The following is a 20,489-nucleotide window of genomic DNA, read 5'->3' on the forward strand; positions in this document are numbered from 1 at the left end:
ACCACCTTGGAAATTATGGATTTGCCACCATCCACAGGCTGGGTTCCTAAAGTTTGGGATCTGTTACGATAAAAGCTACCTGTGAAGAAAGAGTTTGACCCATCCTACTGAGCAGCGGTTCCAGTCCTAGGAATATACAATACCAGAACTGTCATTCTGACACCACAGCCTGGTCTGAAAAACAACCATTTTGTCTCCAATGACAACATCAAATTGCATCATGTGGCTAATCCTTCAGAGTAGACTGTGAGGATTCCTGGGTAGTTGCCCTACCCCTCTCACTACCGCTCAGGATATACTTCTTCAAGCATTAAACAATGCTGAAATTATTTCCCCGAGGCTGGGGAGGGCACAGAATGAACTTTTGTTGATTCCTGTCACTACGTCATCAACAAGACATGTCCACAATATACATCTGCAGTTTTCCAATGCAGCACAATTGAATTCAATTGTTTGGGATGAGCCACCTACGTATACATCTACCAGTTCTCTTTCACCTGGATGCCTCCAGTTTTTGCTCAGGCTGCTTCTGGTTACTTTGCCAACATTGATGACTTCTCTTCAAACTCTTCAGCATCAGCCACTGTACTTGTATCAAAAATACCTACGCTTTTTGATTGACTTAAACATAACAATTTGGTTCATCCATTATACTATCTGTAGATAATACTGACATTGCTTGCCTTTCTTTTATGGATCAGATTTTTTATTTTCTTCTTCTTGCTGAAACATGGTCATTACCTTCCTGGACACTGTACTGATGAACTATTGGATGAGGTTTTGAAGCCTTATTTATCCTCACATAAAGTGTGAAGAGACTTCTCACTTGCAAACATTTTAGCTGTTCCAGTTCATGATAGGATGGTTTGGAATAAAGTACCATTTGATATCTTTGGCCCTACAGAAATTATTCTCATTACATATGTATTTAAAGTATCAATAAATTATATTATTACACCTGGTGTAGTTTCTGATGACTGGAAAGTAAAACCAGTTGACTCTATGCTTTCTGAACTTGAATTTTATACTATATTTGAAAGTGATGACGCATGTATGAAAACTGTAAATTATGGGTAAATGTCCTATTATCACCATTATGGACACCAATACTTACATCAAGGTAATACTCAAAGAGTAGTTTTCATTTATACACAGTGGGAACATTGTCCAACTCCACCAGTGAGTAGTTCTATAATATATGTAGAAAAGGTATTTTCTTTTACTGAGCATGATGATAAAAGTGCTGAGTCTTATTATTTTAAATTACCACAATCAAAAGCAAGGAAAATATTGCTAACGGATACTAAATTGATTTATTTTGATTCCGCTGTTTCCCAGTTGGCCATAGAATGTAATGAATATTGGAAGAAATCAATTGATTTGAAAAGTGGTCTGGGAACAAAAAAGATGGCAAAAATACAAGGCACGGAGGCTTTATTTAGAACATGTCTAATTCCGTTGCAAAATGTATTCCTAAATAGCACCATACAGTAAACAACTTGCACAGGGTTTGTAAAAATAAAAGAAATTCATGCACCCAATATTCTCTCAGTAACAAAATTTAAGAATTGACAGAATATTCTAAATGTCACAGAAGAACAGCTCAAGGTTTGGGTTTAGATGGCGATTTAATTAATCACTTTCAGGTCTTAACAGATTGTTATTGTGGTCATTGGACACAAATGGTTGTATGCACGTTTTGTTAACTCTACACTGGGTTTTAGAGTACGACCCCTGTTATGTCATCACACAGCACTCAGGTATCGTTACCACATGCAGCATAGGTACACTTTGTCAGCAACGTTTACAATCATTCACATTAACAGTTGTAAAATATCTCCTTTCTCTCCTTTCTGAAGATGTTGACTTGCAGGATTTCTTGCTAGGTCCCAGAAAACCATCCTCAAAATGTTTCTTATATGCACTATATAATGAAATATGGAAGCTTTCACAAGTTTCTGCACATTTAAGTCAAATAGATAAAGAGAATTTGGAGAAAGCTTCAGCCATTGTCGATAATAGTATGAATACATTGTCCGAGCACATTTACACACTTACAACATTGTGTCTTCTGCTATTGACATCATTCACTTTTACACCATAGACAGAGTCAGCTTAGGCCCATTATGCAGTTGAGTTGGACTTTACAAGTTCTGAAAAATGACTATGTGCCTTGAAAACATGTTAACTCTAATGAGTTATTTGACGCATTCAACTTTACACAAAAGCAAAAGATAATAGCTAAGAAAGAAATAAGTTACATCAAGAAATTACAAAAGTTCCCTTTCACTGTAGCAGAAACACCATCATCAGAGTGGTTAATACATGGAGTGATCTCTCTGCTGATATCAGCATTCCAGTTCACTTCGCATTTGAAATATTTTCTTGTTGGCAGGTTTAGCAGTTAGGAGAAAGTTACATCCACAAGGTGTGAGAGCTGCCCTTCGATTACAAATACCTGAACAGCGACAAAGAGGTTTTTCTCAGCAGAAGTGAATGTGAAATTTCTGTAAGCCATTCTATAAACTGTAAGCAGATGGTTTTGCATGGTGCATGTAATATGTCCATTGCAAATTTAGCTTGCTATCTGATGGGTATTCTGTTCCTTTGATTCACCCAGTATTTCAGTTACTTTTGAGTGGGAGTTACTTGATGCTGAGTGATCAAGGTTGCTGTAGGATGAGAGAAGGTATCCCTTATGTGATTTCTGTTTCTCAAATCGTGACTTGCTGTGGGAACATTCTTTTTCCCTCCTATGCATGAAATATAAGTGGTGGATTTGTGGCCTCACAGTGCTACTTATAATGTACATTTTTACAACCTAAGCAGACTGGAAGCACTTTTATTTCAGGAACACGTGGCCCTCACATCAGCCTGTGAAACCTATGACTTGCAAATGCCAAGGTCATCTGCAGATATACAGTCCATTTTTAAATACGAACTTTCCAAGACACTTTGGTAAATTGCTCAGTCACATCTTCAATGCATCCAACACTGCAGGGATTGTACATGTTTTTAAGGCTGTAGGTACTGGGTTTGTCAGCAGTTTTCAGACTTTGTTTGGAGTTATACCTTCAGCCATTCACTCACTTTTTTCAAGTGTTTTTGGAGGATTCACAATAGTTTTAGCATTAATTGGCAATATTCTTCTGTTCCACTTTTGAGTCGCAATACCTGACTCATCTCACCAAAGAGAAATAACGGAGCTCCCACTAGTCTAACTGTGTCATGAACGCATGATGCAGTATTTTGAAGCATCGAGATTGGAGGAATTTGATAAGAATTGATCATTGTCATTTTGATCGGTTCTCAACTGTGTGCAGCCCGTCTTTCATTGCTTATGGTGCCCTTTTGAATGCACACCGGAAGTGTGTCTTGCTTTGCAACATGTGCTTTCTGTGGATGTAAATCAGATGATGTTCTCGATTAGGGTTCTGTGCCAGAGGTGTCCCATGAGCTTGCGTTTGTTACGTGATGCCTTCTATGAGCCGCCCTTTGTGGATCTAGTGGCTTCTGGTGCTTCACAATCTTGCACTGCATGGATTACTGCCTCGTTGGCCAGGACTAGGGCTGAGCCAACAGGTCATGTATGCTCCTTTCACCTTTTGACTGACGAGCTGGTGGTTTCATCATCTGCCGAAGTGGAGTTTATCTTGGATTCCATCTCCTCTCCACTGATGACTCCTGTGGGACCCTGATGACTTCTAATATGAGATTTATTAAAAACTGACCTGTTTTCATTTTGGCCACATAATTAGGCCTGCTATGTTTGGCAACTTGGACATTTTATCTTTTTTATGTAAATATTTAGCATGCGTTCCTGTACCGACAATGGGGAGTCTGTTGTGGGTTCCTAAGCTGGACATCTTTATTTTAGATTTAGGCCCATAGCCTGTGCCATTAAACACATATTTACATTTTATTTTTAGCACAGCTTGCTTTCAGCTCGCTGCTTTTATATTCTAATCAGCTGCCTTTTCTGAGAAGGCACAGTTGTTTGTGTTGCACATTTTATCAGCCCTTTGCACGCATTTCACTTTGTGCCCTACTCTAGCCTGTCATGTCCTGTACATGATGTTCTAACTAGTATTGCCACTTCAGAAGTTATGGGGGCAATCCTCATCTCTAGACATATTATCACGTCAGGCCTGTTCCTAGAACACTGTATGATTTGTTCTATAAACACAGTTAGAACTAAGGAAAGTAGAAGGCATTCCAGCTATGGCCATCCAAAGACGTACACCATTTCATTGACCGTTTCACTGACCCTGGCACTGGCTCTTTAGCCAACTGGGAGGATCGTCAACAGACAACAGACAGACTCTTGCCCGTCTTTCAGATATTGGGTCGGGGCTCATTCCGTAGCCCGGGATATGTAGAGGGGCTAACACCACAATGCTCCCAGGTTTTAGACATTAGGGTGCAGGTAGGAATCATTAGGTTTTATAATCATACCAGGATGGTGGGATTGTTTGCTTCCTTCACTCTAATGGTAACCATAACCACTGTATTATGCTTCATCTGCCTAATTACCGCAGCTCATACTTTTCTATAATTGGATGCAATTGCTTTAATAAATATATATTGAAACTTCCTCTGAATCTCCACATTCGCCTTGGCATGTGAGGGACTTTGTATAACTGACAAAAAGGGTACGATCTGTTCACCACAACTTCCCAGAGCAGTCAGAGTGTCATGTTTTTAGGCTGCCAGAAATCACCTTTCTTTCTAGGTGTGGGTGAGGTGCTGCTAGCTAAATGAAGTAATCAGGCCAACAGCTTCTAGGCAAGTGGGACTAACTCAGTCACCCACACTCAGTGGTGCTGCTGCCCTAAACTATGCCAAGGTAAGAGTCCTACAGCACAAGCATTGTCAAAGTCAACGAGCGCTACTGGCTTTGGGAATGTGTTTTAGCCATGTTGTATATAGCTAAAAGTTAGTCGTGTGCAGTGGGGAGGGGTGGGGTGGACTGGGAAAGAGTGAAGTGGGGTAGGGTAGGGTGGAGTGGGGTACTTTGGGTTAGGCTGGAGTGTATTGAATAGGGTAAATTGGATTGGGGTACATTAGAGTGGGAGCAAGGGGTAGATTGGAGTAGAGTGGAGATTGGAGCACCGTAGGGTAGATTGGAGTGGAGTGGGGTAGAATGGAGTTGAACGGAGTGTGGTAGATTGTAATGGAGTGGAGTGGGATAGACTAGAGTGGGCTGGGGTAGATTGGGGTGGATTAGGGTACATGGGGAAGTTGGAGTGGAATATGGTAGATTGGAGTGGAGCAGAATATGGTAGATTGGGGTATATTGCAGGGGATTAGGGTAGATTCAGGTGGAGTGAGGTAGATTGGGGTAGGTTGGAGTGGGGTGCGGTATACTGGAACTGGGTGGGGTAAATTGGAGTGGAATGGGGTAGGTCAGAGGGGGACATTGGACAGGAGTTGCTAGATTATGGTAGATTGGAGTGTAGTGTGGTAGATTGAGTGCAGTGGGGTAGACTGGAGTGGAATGAGGGATATTGGAGTCGAGTGGGGTAGCTTGGGGTAGAATATTGTGGAGTGGGGTAGATTGAGGTACATTTTTATGGAGTGTCGTGGGGTAGACTAGAGTGGGTGAGTAGGGTGTAGTCGAGTGGGGTAGATTGGAGTGGAGTTGAGTAGATTGGGGTAGACTGGAGTGGGGTAGAGTGGGATAGATTGGGGTAGATTTGAGTGCAGTGGTGTAGAGTCAAGTGGAGTGTGGTACACTGGAGTGGATTGGGGTAGATTGGGATAGACTGGAGTGGAGTGGGTTATTATGAGGTACTTTGGAGAGGAACAGGGTAGATTGGAGTAGACTGGACTAGGGTGGGGTAAATTGGGCATCTGCAGCACATACATACAGCTGAGGAGCCTAGCAGTCTCACCTTTTGCCCATCAAGAAGAGTTTCTGTCGGGCTGAGTAAAGGTCACCTCACAGACACTCTATTTTCAGGTCAGGCAGCTGGAAGACAGACGTGTTAAATGCACAGACTCATAGCTGCCTGAGCTGAACTTTGCTGGGCTGAGGGTGTCCCAGCTCCTGTGAGTATGACCTCCTCAGCTCAGCAAAGGTCCTCAAGGCCCTCCCCCTAATGACGAGGGGAGCATTACTGATTGCTTCAGAGCTGGGTGCTTCAGATTTAAGCTCTGAAGTGCCCAGGGCAGAGTGTCAATTTGTGCCATCTCATCACGGCGTGGGGTGCTGTCAGAAACTCTCACTGATTCCATCTCACTCTGTGATGACTAAAAACTGCTGCTTCACCTCATTGGCTGCCTCAAAGTCAGCCAATGAGAGAAGGCAGCAGTCCAACCCTCCTGGGATCTCCAAGGCAGAGCTACAGGTAAGTGTGATTTTTGTTTTGTTATTAATATTTGGTGCCTGCATGCATGTATCTATAAATATTTGGTAGTGAGTGATGTGAATGGATATGTATGTGTGTGTGTTTGAATGCATGGCTATGAGTGAGTGTGCATGTGTGTCCCGTACGACCCACTACCTGTTAAAATTACCGGCTAGCACTGAGGAGTAGAGTGGGTTATATTGGGGAAGATTTGAGCGGGTTAGATTGGAGTGAAGAAGGGTAGATTGGAGTGGATTGGGGAGATTAGAGTACAGTTGGATAGATTGGAGTGGAGTGCATTGCGGTAGACTGGTATGGATTGAGGTGGAGTGGAGTGGGGTAGCTTAAAGTAGCATCAAGCATGACTGTAGCAATGTATGAATTAGTTCTTTATGATTATAGGGAGTGATAAGAAAATTAAACTGAAATTGTCCTATAGTGCCGGTTTCTGAATTTAGCAGTCAGTCATTCTCTCGTGCTTGTCATCACTTTTCCTCGAGCTGTAGCTGTTTCTTGCACTCTCACTTGCTTGGGGCGAGCACAAAGAAAATAATATGTCCTGAATATTGGGTTTGTGAGCTTTTATATTGTCGTCCCATCACCATTAACAGTGTGGAACAAATTAAACATTCCTTTCAGTGGTTACAGATAGAACACAACCACAAATAACAAAGTGCTTTGAGCCCCTCAAACACTTTTGACCACTTTCATTTAACTGATCTCAGCATGTCTGAGTGTTTCCAGCCCCATAACCAGTTCAATATTGCTAAATAGAGTACTTGCCTACAGCCATGGCTCTGGAAAGAAGCCATGGCAGTCGGAACCTGAGCGTCTTCCTCCCTTGGCAGTTCAGGTATCTTTGGCATCTCCTTCTCCAAATGCTGATCACCTAAGCTATTGGCTCTGAGGAAGGACTGGTCTTCACTGTGGTTATTCTCCGCAACACCGCCAACATTCTTCCTGGTATGTTGCGTCCTATTATTCCCGCTTTGGTTGCATTCCTTGCTGCATTCCTTGCTTCATCTCCTTGCCACCACTGTTCTTCTCAGTCTCAAAACCATTCATAACTTCCTCTGTCTCTCCTGATAGGTGGGGTCTGACTGATGGCTAGAACATTGCCCTCTAAGGACTTTATCCATGATGAGCTGAAACTTTTGCTTTGGCTCCAGGCAACTCAAAAGATAGAACTTTGAATTGGCACAGACCTGAAGGGGTTGAAAAGGCTGTTTTTTTCTTTGGCATCATCAGCCAGGGGAAAATGTCAATACGCTTTTGTAAGATCTAGTATAGACATGTATACCACTTACCCTAACTTTTCTAGTAACTCACCTACCCGAGGCATGGGATATGTATTACATTTAGAAATACTATTAAGCTATCAGAAATCTCTACAAAATCTAAGATGACCATTAAGTTTGGGTACCAGCACAATCAGGGACCACCAAGCACTTTTTTGAGGGTTCTATAATCCTGTCTTCCAACATACTAGTTACCTCTCTTTCTACCACAGTCCGTCTAGTCTCTGGTATTCAATAGGGTCGTAGTTGTATTACTTTAGTATCCTCTGTAACAATGTCATGCTGAATCAAGGTAGTTTTCCCTGATTATATGGAAAACACAGCTCCAAAGTGATTTAAAATCTCCCAGAGCTGTTTCTCCTGTTCAGGGATGAGATGGGATCCTGAATTTATCTCTTGTATTCCCATATCCAGCCCTACGGGGCAAATGTAATTTCTAGAGGTTGTGTATTGGTAACAAAGAACACAGTGTTATCAGTAAGGTCTTGTGAATTTGGTTCCTCCCATTTCTTTAAGAGGTTGATATGATATATCTGTCCCTCTCTTGCCTTGTGGGGCAAACCACTATTTTGTATATCACCAGAATTGTCTGCCCCCAGGGCAAGAAAGGGGCCCTGACACTTGGCTAACAACTTGTTATCGGACAATGGTAATATTACTAGTACTTTATCCCTGGGTATTAGCTCATATATTTTAGTTTGTACATCATATTCCTTTTTTTATTTATCTTGAGCCTTTTCTAGATTAATTCCCTTTTCCTCCCATATTGAATGAACATCATTTTTAAGGTTGGCTGCATAATCTAATAACTCCGTACCCTCATCTTCCTCCTCGTCGTCATATCCGGTAGGATTCTGGGCTGTCTGCAAAAAACTATTTCAAATAGAGAGAACCCAATAGAAACAAAGGAAGTTTTTTTCATCCCAAATCCTCCCCTTGGCTGACATCAGTTTTCTTAGTATAGTTTTAATTGTACGATTATATCTCTCAACCAGGCCATTTGTTTGGAGGTGATACACTGAAGTCCCGATTTGTCATATGTTCAAAACTTTGCAAAGCTGTGACAATAGTCAAGACATAAAACCCCGGCCTGTAATAAAACTCAATCATAGAGGGGACATACTGTTCAGGGGTATCGCCTCAGGTTATCTAGTTGCATAGCCAACAAGGACCAGTGTATACTGATAGCCTTTTGAAGACAGAAGTAGAGGGCAAACTAGATCTACCCCAACTCTGGTAAAGGGAACCTCAATAAGTGGAAGCGGCCTAAGTCGTGCTTTAACCTCAGTAGGTGGATTATTCAACTGACAGCATTTACAGGAAGCACAACATTTCCAGGAGCAGAGTAAACTCCTAGCCAGTAAAACCTCCTAAGTAAATATTTCTCTCGAGCATAGTGGCCTCCTCCTACCTGATAATGAGCCAGATGTAACACCTGGTTGCTGAACAGAAAAGGAACAACTTCTTGTGACTTTTTCTTTCCATCCTTATTCATGCCTCTATACAATAGACCCTATTTTATAAAGAAAAATGGTCCAACTTGACCCTGATCATTCATCGCAGCATGAGCCCAAGCCTGAGCTAAGTTGAGGTCCTCTCTGTGTGTAGCACTGATACTGAATTGGTGTTCCCACTTATCTTGTGTAGAGAAAAATACTGAATGTGGGTTAACATTGTTCATAATCAGAAACAGGTTTTTATTAAACCGTTTCTCTAATATGGACTGTTTCAGTTTGGACTTAACCCCAACTATATCCTTTCCATGAAAAGGAGTTTTATTCAACCATTCTTCACCCATGGTTTCCTCTCCTGCCCCAACTAACATTTGGTGACATTTACACAAGTCCGTCCCTATGATCACAACTCCTAATAAATGAGGTACAAAGTCCACGTCGATCATTTCTATGTCACTCTGCCATTTTACTCTTACTTGTCCACAGGACAGATTTTACAATCTACATGTACACATGTAATGGATACTTTCCCATCAGTCACAATTTGTTATGGTTCCACTAGGTCTTTACAGGGTGTCTGTTGCGCCGCAGCGCATGGCGCAAGCCGAACATTCGGCTCGGGCCCCGGCGCGCGGCACTCAGACACGCCGCGCCCCCAGTCTCCTCTGCACTATCCGAGGCCCCAAATTGGGCATGGGGCCTCGTTTCTTTTTAGCGCGGCGCGCCTGCAAACCCACATAGCCTCCCCCACTCACCTGTTATTGTTGTCCTTCTTTCCTGTCGCCCTCGTTTGTTCTTCCCTTTATTTTTTTCCTTTTTCCCTTTTTCTTCCTCTCTTCCCAGCATGCATTGGTTCCCTACTCACTATGGTCCCTTGTCCATTACTTTCTATGTACCTTTCCCTATCCAATATGGTGTCCTTACACTTCCTGCTGGTCGCTTCCTGTTTTATAGGTATTTAAGGGCTGTGATTCTTGTTCTCCTTGCGCTGCAACACTTTCTGTTTGGATGGTGTCTTTGCTCCTTCTCCCTTGTGTCAGATACTGGTTTCGCTTAGTTCCAGTGTTTTTTCCTGTTCATTTTTGGTCTTGTATCCTATGTATTGATTTTTGCTTTTGTTCCAGGAATTTCCTTTTTGAGGTTTTATGTTTTTTTCCCTCTGGCACTACTTCTGAAGGACACGGACTGCCCTTGGCGTTCCCATTGCCTGCAGCACCATGGCTACCAGAAAGAGTCACCCCTACCTGGGCCAAGGCAAGATGTTCAAGAACAAGAACCTCGTCACTCGTTCAGTGGACCCCAGGCTCAAGCACCGCGTAAGTCGTGACAGTGTCTATTGAGTAATACCGGTTTTCTATAGACTCATTGTAAACCCCCATGTAGAGCACATGTCCCTTAGAATACCCAATTTTCATAGGGCTCAAGAACAGGGGTCTTTTGGGGACAGTTCCTAGCTACATGGCTGTACTGTGCATAATGGAAACACTAGGGTCTTTGCCCATATTCTTTTACTGCTGCTTTTAGGAATGATTATTTTTTGGATAGGGACTGAATAGTAAGCTTTGATGGAGTTTTCCCTGAACTGTGTACAGGAGATTGAATCTTTGGGGAAGATACTTTAAACTCAGAGAACCGATGATAGGCACAGGCTAGTTCAATAGCCAAGGAGACGGTTATATTTGGATATTTTCTAATCCATGCTTACTTAAATTTTTTCCACTTCAGCTATTGGATTCCCAGATCTTGTATACAATAAAAAAGGGGCCCCTGGGTTATCGTTGGAACTCCACTTTTCTTTTCTGAAGCGGGTCCTATAATATTCTGCATCACAATGCAGGTGTTCCAAAACATTTTTTTAATATCCTCATAAGTGTTGGTGCCTGACGTATTTGTGGCTTGATATGCCAATTGTAGGTCACCAGGCAATAAAGGCCTATGTATTGGCGCCACTGCTCATGAGGCCAGGCATCTGTGGTGGCTACTGTTTGAAAATTTCTGAAAACAAATCAGGGTTCTCGCTGACTCTGTCCTTTGTAAGAATGGAACGAGGCATGTTAGGGAGAACATTTGCATTAGCAAGGGCATCGGTGAGCTGCGGGATGTCTGAATTCTGGGCTTGTTGAGTGTCAGCAATGAGTGATGCCTGTGTGTTCAAAGCGGCTTATTGATTTCCCTTATTCTGTTGAGCTGCTTGTACCTGTTGCTCAACTACAAGTTGTAAATCTCTTGGGGCCTGATTTAGATTTCAGCGGAGGGGTTACCCCATCACAACACTGACAGATATCCCATCCATTGAAAGCTAAATCAGGCCCTTTGCCTCTCTGCCAAGTCTTTAATCATATCTTCCATTGTAATAGGCTGTGTCATGTTTGCAACTTATTTTAGCCCATTTCTGACACCACTGTAAAGTAGCATCAAACACAACTGCAGCGATCTGAGGACGATGTCTTCATTTGTAAGTATGAGTATACGAAGTGATAAGAAATTGCCAGTACTGCTGTTTTCCAAATTTAGCAGTCAGTCGTTCTCCCACTCGTGTCTTCATGTTCCCTCAAGCTGTAGCTGTTTCTTGCGGTCTTACTTGCCTCAGAAGAACACAAAGAAAACAATAGGTTCTGAATATCATGTTCATGAGCATTCATATATTTGTCCTCTCACAGTCACTTGTGTGGAATACATGAAGCATTCCCTTTAGTGGTTAAAGGTAGAACATAACCAGACAAAACAAAAAAGTGCTTCAGTGTGGATGGTAGTGTGAAGGCCCAGCTTTTAGCCCCACATAATTTTGACCACTTTCATTTATCTGACCCAAGCATGTCTGAGTGTCCCCAGCCCTGTAACCAGTTCAGTATAGATAAGCAGAGTATTTACTAACAGTCACAGCTTTGGGAAAGAGCCGTGGCAGTTGGAACCTGAGTATTTTCCTCCCTCTGCAGTTCAGATTCCTTAGAGGTCTTGTCCTTCAATCGCTGCCCTCCTAAGCCATCAGCGGCAGCTCTGTGGAAGGACTGGTCTTCATGGTAGTCTTCCTCTGTAACCCCTACCAATGCTGAATGTCTTCAGGTTCATTGTGTCTTATTCCCGTTTCGGTTGCATTCCTTGCTTCTCCTCCTTGGAAAAATGCTGTTCCTCTTAATCACTTCCGCCTGCCTCCTCTGGTTGTCCATCACACTCCTCATATCTTCATAGGTCTCTCCTAACAGGCGGAGTCTGACTGATGACTAAAACATTGCCCTATGCGTTTCTTGGCCATTTTCTATCAGCCATGTTGAAATTACGATACACCTTGTCTGGAGTATTGTTTCAGGTAGATTGAAGTGGGTTTGATTGGGGTAGATTGGACTAAAGTGGAGTAGACTGGGGTGAAATGGAGTGGGGTAGATTGGAATGGGGTGGTGTAGAGTGTGGTAGATTGGAGAAGAGTGAGGTAGATTAGAGTGGACAGGGTTAGATTGGGACAGGTTTTAAGGAGAAATGGAGTAGTTGATGCCCTCCGCAAAGCTGAAGTGCTTTTAACAGACCCATGCTTTGAAAGTGCTGAAAAGAAGTTGAATACATAGGAGACTGAGGACAAAGGTTTTAGGGAAAACAACTGCAGTGCTGGTAAAGTTTGAGGCACTTAAAAAAGCCAACAAATGTAGCCACACAGACTGCTTTAGGATTCCATGGCTTTTGTTTGTTACTGTAAAAGAAGGCACAGAATTCCAAAAGAAATTAAGACAAAACTAACAAACAGCCCTGCATGTCATACAAGGAACAGGATGTAAGTTTAAAGTCACACAAAGTGTTGGTAAAAGGGAGTGCCAGACTGTAAAACAAAGTCATGGTTTGAGAGTATGTGGCATTTGCTTGCTGCTGTAAAATAATTTCCTAAATTCCAAACAAAAAAATTGTAAAAAATAAATGCTGGTCAGTACTAAATGGAAAAAAAGTATCATAAATTGCATCATAAGTACACAAATAAATCAAAATCAAAGAGTACTTGGTCCATGCTTATCAGAAATAAAAGGAACTGACATGAACCACATGATGACTGATTAGGAAGCATCTAAAAACAAAAACAATTATGCCAGAAAATGGTAAGTAATGGGAGGGCTGTAATCCCTTTACTATTTACAATATCTCACACTGCAACAGTGCATGTGGGCTGTTAAGAGAGGCTTAAAAAGTGTCCCCAATCATGGAGGACTGGCCTAATGTTGGTCTTTCATGTTTACTCACTGTCAGAAAAATGCAATACAGGCCAGGGATCATTCAGCATTGACAAGGCCAACATGTTAGCCATTTATTGAGTTAAGAGACAAATTCCTGAACTAGTCTCCTGGATGCATTTGGCACAACAGTAGAACACACATGCATGAAATACATTTACAACATGCTATGGCTGAAGGGTGGAGGACAAATTGTGCTCTCTATAGAATGCACAGGTTTATGAACTATGCCTGCCTGGCCTTATAAATAACAAGCATTAGACAAATCAATATTACTGGTTTTAACTTGTTAATACGTGTAAATACAGGCATGCACAAATGCAGTTTGTATGTGTTAGCACATTAAACAAGACCTGTTAGCAAAGACAACAGGTCTGGCTAGTTTATAAATAAAAGTGTCTGTTTACTGATTAGCATGCTGGTATGTGTGGTTAGGGGCATGTGTGGGCCAATGTGGGACCTAGTGGGCTACGTAGATGGGCAAGATGTGTATGGGTAAGAGCTATTGATTCGTTTTTTATGAAAAGGTAAGAAATGTTTTGGGCTTGTTGCTTGAGAGCCAGATGGCTGTCTTATGGGGTCTGCAGTAATATTTCCTGCTGGCTTACATATTCTTTATATTGACCTTTTCTGGTTTTTATTCAGTTTTATATGATAGTATTTCTGGTAAAATAAAGACATTATTATTCAAATATGGTTAGCATATATTGGTCTGGCTAGAGACAGAACTCTTGATTTTCATCAACAAAAACAATGTGTAGAAAAAAAGTGCTGGTCCTAACAAAGTGGAGAAAGTATCCTAAATCACAGCAGAAAAACACAAATCAAACAAAATCAAAGAGTAGTTGGGCCATGCTCCTCAGAAATAAAAGGAAGTGACATGAGCCATATGGTGACTAATTAGGAGATAAGGGGGCAGTTAAGTTTGCAGCCTGGCAGGTTGAGTCTGCCAATAGGGTTGCTTCTTTTAGGGAATCTAAACAGAGAAAGTGTACCCCCTCATGCCCCTGGTCTAATAAGCAACTGAAAACTCTTAGACAGGCCTTCCGCCGTCATGAGTGTATCTGGAGAAAAAACCTTGAAGACCGTGAAAAGCAGGTTTATAAGAAAAAAATAGGGAATACAAGCTAGCTGTCAATGAGGAGAAGCTCTCTTATTGCTCCCAGAAAATAGAAGCCACCTCATCCTCTCGAGAGCTTTTTGAGGTGGTGCAGGAGCTCTCTACTTCCCCATCAGTCGGTGAATCTGAGGGCTCGCACGTTTTTCATGATCAACTTGCCACCTTTTTCCAAAATAAAATTATTGACATCTATGAGGGACTGGAATCTGCCAAACATCAAAATAATCTCAACCCTCAAATGGACAAAGGGGTCTTAGTGTCTGAACCGTGGGAATCAAGAGTCGAAGTTATTTACTGTGTTTCCACCAATCAATCCTGATAAAATGGAGCAATACATTCTTAACTTGAAGTCAGGATCACCCTTGGAATCAGTGGTCCATCTATCTTGCATATGGTAGCTGGTACTGTAGCACGTCCCCTAACAACTCTGATGAATAAAGTCATTAATAGAGGGTTCTACCTGCGTTATTGGAAGAAAGCTGTTATTAAAACTTTTTTTTTTAAAGTCTAATCGACAACATGGATTGTAAAAACTACCACCCAATTTCTTTACTTCTGTTTCCGGCTAAGAGCCTTCAGAAGCATCCATCTGATGAAGGATGCAGAAGAGCAGGAGTGGCTAGACGATTCTGTAAATATTGTGCTACCGAAACTGCCTTGGTCTCTGCCACTGACTGCATTAGAAAACTAGTGGATGAGGGACAAGGCGCAGCTTTGGTTCTTCTTGACCTGTCCACGGCTTTTGATACCATCTTGCGCTTGTTACTGATTAAACGCTTCCATACCTTAGGTCTTACAAATAAGACATTGTGCCTTATTGTCTTTCTCCCTCAGTGACTGTACTCAGAGAATACTGTTAAACCAGTTCCAGTGAGATGTTTTTTCCCTATCTTGTTAGGTGCCACAAGGTTCTTCTTTGAGCCCGACACCTTTTAATTTGTATGTGTCTCCTTTCGCAGCCACTATTCTGGGCTTTGGGCTGTGCATTATATCATATGCACATGATACCCAAAGTATTGTATCGATCCCTAGGAATTTGGGTGACACTGCATATAATTTCTCCCAATGTATGTCAGAAGTGGCTGCTTGGATAGAATGTAATTTCCTTAAACTCAATGAGGAGAAAACGGAGGTACTGTTTTTTGTCATGCAGACCTCAACCTGAAATAGTAGCTGGCGGCCATACTTCTTAGGTGCTCCTCCTATTCCTGCTGAGAAGGCCAAAAACCTTGAGGGAGGTTGCACTAGATACTGATCTATCCCTGAGACGTCAGGAGAATTGTTCTGAGGCAATTTGTTTCAGGATTATTAAGAAGCAAAAGAAAATTCTTCCATTTCTTTCCATACCAGTGAGGAAACAGGCTGAAGTAGCTTTAGTCATGTCTAGATAAGACTACTGTAACTCCCTTTATTTGGAGTCTTCCTCTGGCACCGTAGCAATGTTGCAGAGAGTCCAGAGTGCTCTGCCCAGAGTTGTGGTGGATATTCCAATGCACCAGTCAGACGCTACAGGGTTGGATGAGTTACATTGCCTCCCTGACAGGAAACACATCATGTTCAAGGCTATCTGCATTTTTTTGCACAAGACACTTAACCAGCATAGTCCTGCTGGAATTAAGAATGTGTTTTGTCGTTATCCCCCAGGTAGCAACCTCCGCTCATGTAATCGCATTTTGGTCTTTTTGCCTAGAGTTCGCAAGAAGAGATGGGACACAAAGCTTTTTCAGTTGCAGCAGCCAAACTTTGGAATGTGCTCCCCCAGTCCTTGACAGTGTTTGCAGAACATTTTCCTTTTAGAAAGGCACTTAAGATCTGGCTTTATACCTTATAATATTTAGTCTAGTTTCTTGGCATTGTTTGTGACATTATGTTGCCAATGGTTTGCCCTAATTATGGCATCTTGAAGCTCTCGGGTAAAAGGCTGCGCTTTTTAAGTTTAAAATCAAAATCATTCAAAGCAAAGATGCAATTTTATTTTACACACCTGAGTCTTAGTTTCCTGTGTCAGATAGCGATCCAGTCTCAGACAGAAAGTTTCACCAATAAACACTAGCCAAAGACTTAACATTGTCCATTTTCTAAGTTGACTTCCCCTTTTTTAAATATTCCTCCCCTCCCTGCTCAACCTGTAATTTTCCAAGAACTCAAAGGATGTGCACAGGGAGGTGGGGAGGGAAAAAACGGACTGGGGCAAGGAAAACATCTCAAATAAGGAAAAGACATAACTAGTGCTCCCAGCTCACTTATCCTTTGGCAAAAATAATTGCAACCAAAAAAGTAGTCTTAGCCAAAAGAAGGGCCAAATCAGATTACTCAATTGTTTCAAAATGGAACTGCTGAAATCCCTTAAGGACAATGGACATATCCCAAACTGGAACTGGATTTTTAATCACTGGGCTTTTCAGATGAAAACGCCTCAATAGCCTGACCAACAGTGGAAAGACCACAGGATGGACAAGACGCAGGAAACCTGTAACCTGCCACCAGACAAGGGGTCCAGGCTGGACACACTTATAAGAACATCATAGATGCAAGTGTACATACACAGCCATGCTATGACAGGCTGGAAACATGTTTAGAACACTAGTGGTCACACATGCAGACACTGGCTAGAGCCACGTCCTAACATATGTAGGAAACGCACACGCACTTTCCCACTGTTCTTACAGTGGGAAGTGCCCAGGGCCCTAAGGCCACTGGGTAGAGAATCAGCAAAACCCTCCGGGAAGAGCCGATCCTATAGGTAGGAAAAACCCATGTGGGGATTGTTAACTACCAGGACATGGGACATCCATGTGTACCTGCCCAGCCTCCCATCTACCCCCTGCCCTGCCCTTCAAGGGTGCTCTAGGGGTAGCGGAGGGCCCACTCAGGTTTGGCTACAGAGTTAGAAGTGCCAACCTGAGCAGTGGGGCAAGTGCGCCTCCACAGGCCTGCATTGTGAGGTCAGATGCATGCTTGACAGGCTATTCTGGTGGGTGGCACAATGTGCAAAGTCCCACTAGTTGCCAGGGCTGTACCCTCCCTGGGTATGTGTTGTTGCTTTTTACAGGGACTCCTGGGTACAGCCCCTGATCCAATTATGTAAGCACCCCCTCCTAGCATGTGAAGGAAGTGTGTGTGCACTTTCGCACTACAGTACAGTCGGAAAGTGCCCAGAGTACTAAGGCCACGCAAAGAGAGTCAGCAAAAAAAGGGAAGGAAAAAGCTAAAAGTTTCAAATCACCTAAGAAGAGCCATACTCAACGTAATAACCAAAAAATGCATCTAAAATAAGATTTTAACATGTATTTATTAGTTAGTTAAACTTTAAAAACTATTCTATAGAACTAACTTAAATTAAGTTAGTTTCTAATGTGTTATAATAAAATATGTTAATTATATTTACATAGTTTTACATATTATAAATATGTGTGTGTGTGTGTGTGTGTGCATATAGATAGGTATTACACAGTGGTGTGCAGATATACGTGAGTCTGCGTTTCCATAAGAAGAGTGTTTTTTTGTTTTGCTAATAGCTTTGGTGCCAGTTTCACAAATCTTCTGTAAACTTTCTAGAAAATAAGTTTTGTTCACCTCAGCTTATTCCTGGAAAGTTTTAGTTGATCCCCAAATACTTTTCATCAATGCAATTTCCATAGGGAAAATTAATCAACGCTACACAAAAAATGGCTGAACAGAATTCCACTGAATTTGCCAGAAAGCTAGATTATTATCCAGAATGCAGACTTTTAATCATTTGATGTAAATCTGTTCAGTTGTTTCAAGGAAATTACGGCTTAAAAAGTAACAATGTCTATTGCTGCAGGACTGCAAAAAAGCATTCTGATTGGCTTGCCCTGTGGAAATACACAGGACCAAGCAGTGTAATTGACTGGCAGCATGAGGAAAAATGTTTGGACTGCCATTACAGTCCTGAAAAAACAAAAAATATAAGGGTACAGGGCAGGGATGCCCTGGCCCCCTACCCCTTGGGGGAAAACCCCTCTGCAAATGGCCAGAATGTAAAAAAATAAATTGTTTGTTTGGCATGTCCTGCAGGTGTGGGAGCAGGCACAGTTCCAGCACCCATTGTGTGGTCTCATGGGACTCCTGTTGAAATCCTGTGGGACAAAATAAACTTTTTGTTGCTGAAGAAATGAGAGAGATTGTTGCAGAGGTCCTGTGAGGGGGTGATTGAGTTGAAGGCGGTGAATGTGGAGGTGAAATCTTTCACAGTGGCAAAGATTTATTTGCTTTTGTTGGTGCTGGTATTGATGCAGCCTGCCAAAGTGGAGCGTTTGATGGTCGGGATCATTTGGTGGTTACATCTTAGGGGGGATTTTAAATCTGTTCCTGTCTGCATTGTCCTGGCTCACACTCCATTTGTACTCCAGCTGTTTGCAGTGACGCCTCATCAGCCTGAGTTACTCTGTGTACTAATTGCTACGTGGTCTAGATCTTGCTGTATTGCTGTGTTTGAGGGGGGCTGTGGAGTCAGTAGAGGATGCAATCCAACTGGTGAAATTTTTGATGGCTTCAGGGAGGCTGTTGCTGTGTTTGGGTCAATGAGAGTTGAGAGTCCTTGTCAGTGCTGTTGTTCCAGTTTCAGGAGACTGGTCTACCAGTGGTGCATGTGGATTGGATTGGACTGGGACAGGGACGCTGAACTTGATGATTGCATAGCCTGTCCAAGGGACTGGTAAGGGCTAGTAGACTGGGTTGTTGCGATGTTGGTGAAAATAGGGTCCAGGAGGTGTCTGGTGACACAAGTAGGTTCATATACTCATTGGGTGAAGTTGAGGCTTCCAGGGTCTTCATTGAATGCTCTTGAGTTGGGCTCCACATAGTCTTCCAGGTGGACATTCAGGTCTCTGAGTAGGATGTAATTGCTAGCACTTAGGACAAGTGGTACTACGAAGCTCTTGATGAAGTCGGTGACATTAGAGTTTGGGCCCCGTGGTCTTTGGTTTAGAGTGCCACTTAGGGAGATGTTTACTGTGATTTGGAGCTTGAGCAACAGTTGTTTCATGTTGTAGGATGACGTGTACCTTGATGTGGTGCAGCTTGTAGCTGAGGTCTGTCTTGTAGATGGAGGTGGTGTGGCTGTGGCGATGTAAGGTGGTCATGCAGGGTTCAGCCAAGTTTCCCTCAGGAAAAATATGTCAGGGGCATTGTCATCCAGCAGGTCCCAGATGATAAGTGAGCAGGAGTTGAGGAGCATACATGAGAATGTCAAGTGTGTGGAGCAGGACTGTGTGAGTGTGAGAGAGTGGGGTGTTGGGTGCTTTCAGTGCGGTGATTGTTGGATGTGGGTAAGAACATTAAAACTTGCAGAAAGCATAGGAGAATGCTCCTTGGTGCTGTGTGATGCTGTTAGGTAGCAGAGTATGGAACGGTGCCCAAGGTTGACGGTGTGAAGGTCACAGGGTGGTAGTAATGGGAGGCTGCAGGTCCAGGATTCCTGGCAATGGCCATTGTAGGAAAGTGGATTGTTGGTAAGGGAAGGTAAGTACCTACACTCAGCAATAGGCTGCCAACCCCCACTAGGAATGTTAGGTCTCAATAAATTAATCGCAGCTCAACCCTTGGTAGCTTGGCAATGAGCAACAAGGCTTAATTTAGGAGACAAAGGCCCATATTTATACTTTTGGCACAAACCTGCCAGCTAGCGCCATTCCATAAATATGGCCCCCAGCCAGCGTCTAGGAATGGTGCAAGCCAGTGCTGAGGCCCTGTTAGCATCCTTGTAAACGATGCTAACAGGGCCGAGGAGGAATAAGGGGGAACCGGGGCTTGAGCGCCAAATTATGGTGCTACACTGTTTAGAAAATTGCCTCTAAGCAGTGTAGCGCCATTTTCTGGCACACAACTCCCATGGACATGGCTCCTGTCCTAGTAAAAACAGGAGGCATGCCCAGGGGACAAATGTCCCCTGGGCATGGCCATAGGGGCCAGCGCCATGCAGGGGGGCCCAAGTCAGGGCCCCCAAGTGGTGTTGGAAAAAAAATATACATATACTCACCTGGACTTACCTGGGATGGGTCCCCTATCCTTAGGTGTCCTCCTGGTGTGGG

This window comes from Pleurodeles waltl, chromosome 7 (genome assembly GCF_031143425.1).
Source record: "Pleurodeles waltl isolate 20211129_DDA chromosome 7, aPleWal1.hap1.20221129, whole genome shotgun sequence".
NCBI lineage: Eukaryota > Metazoa > Chordata > Amphibia > Caudata > Salamandridae > Pleurodeles > Pleurodeles waltl.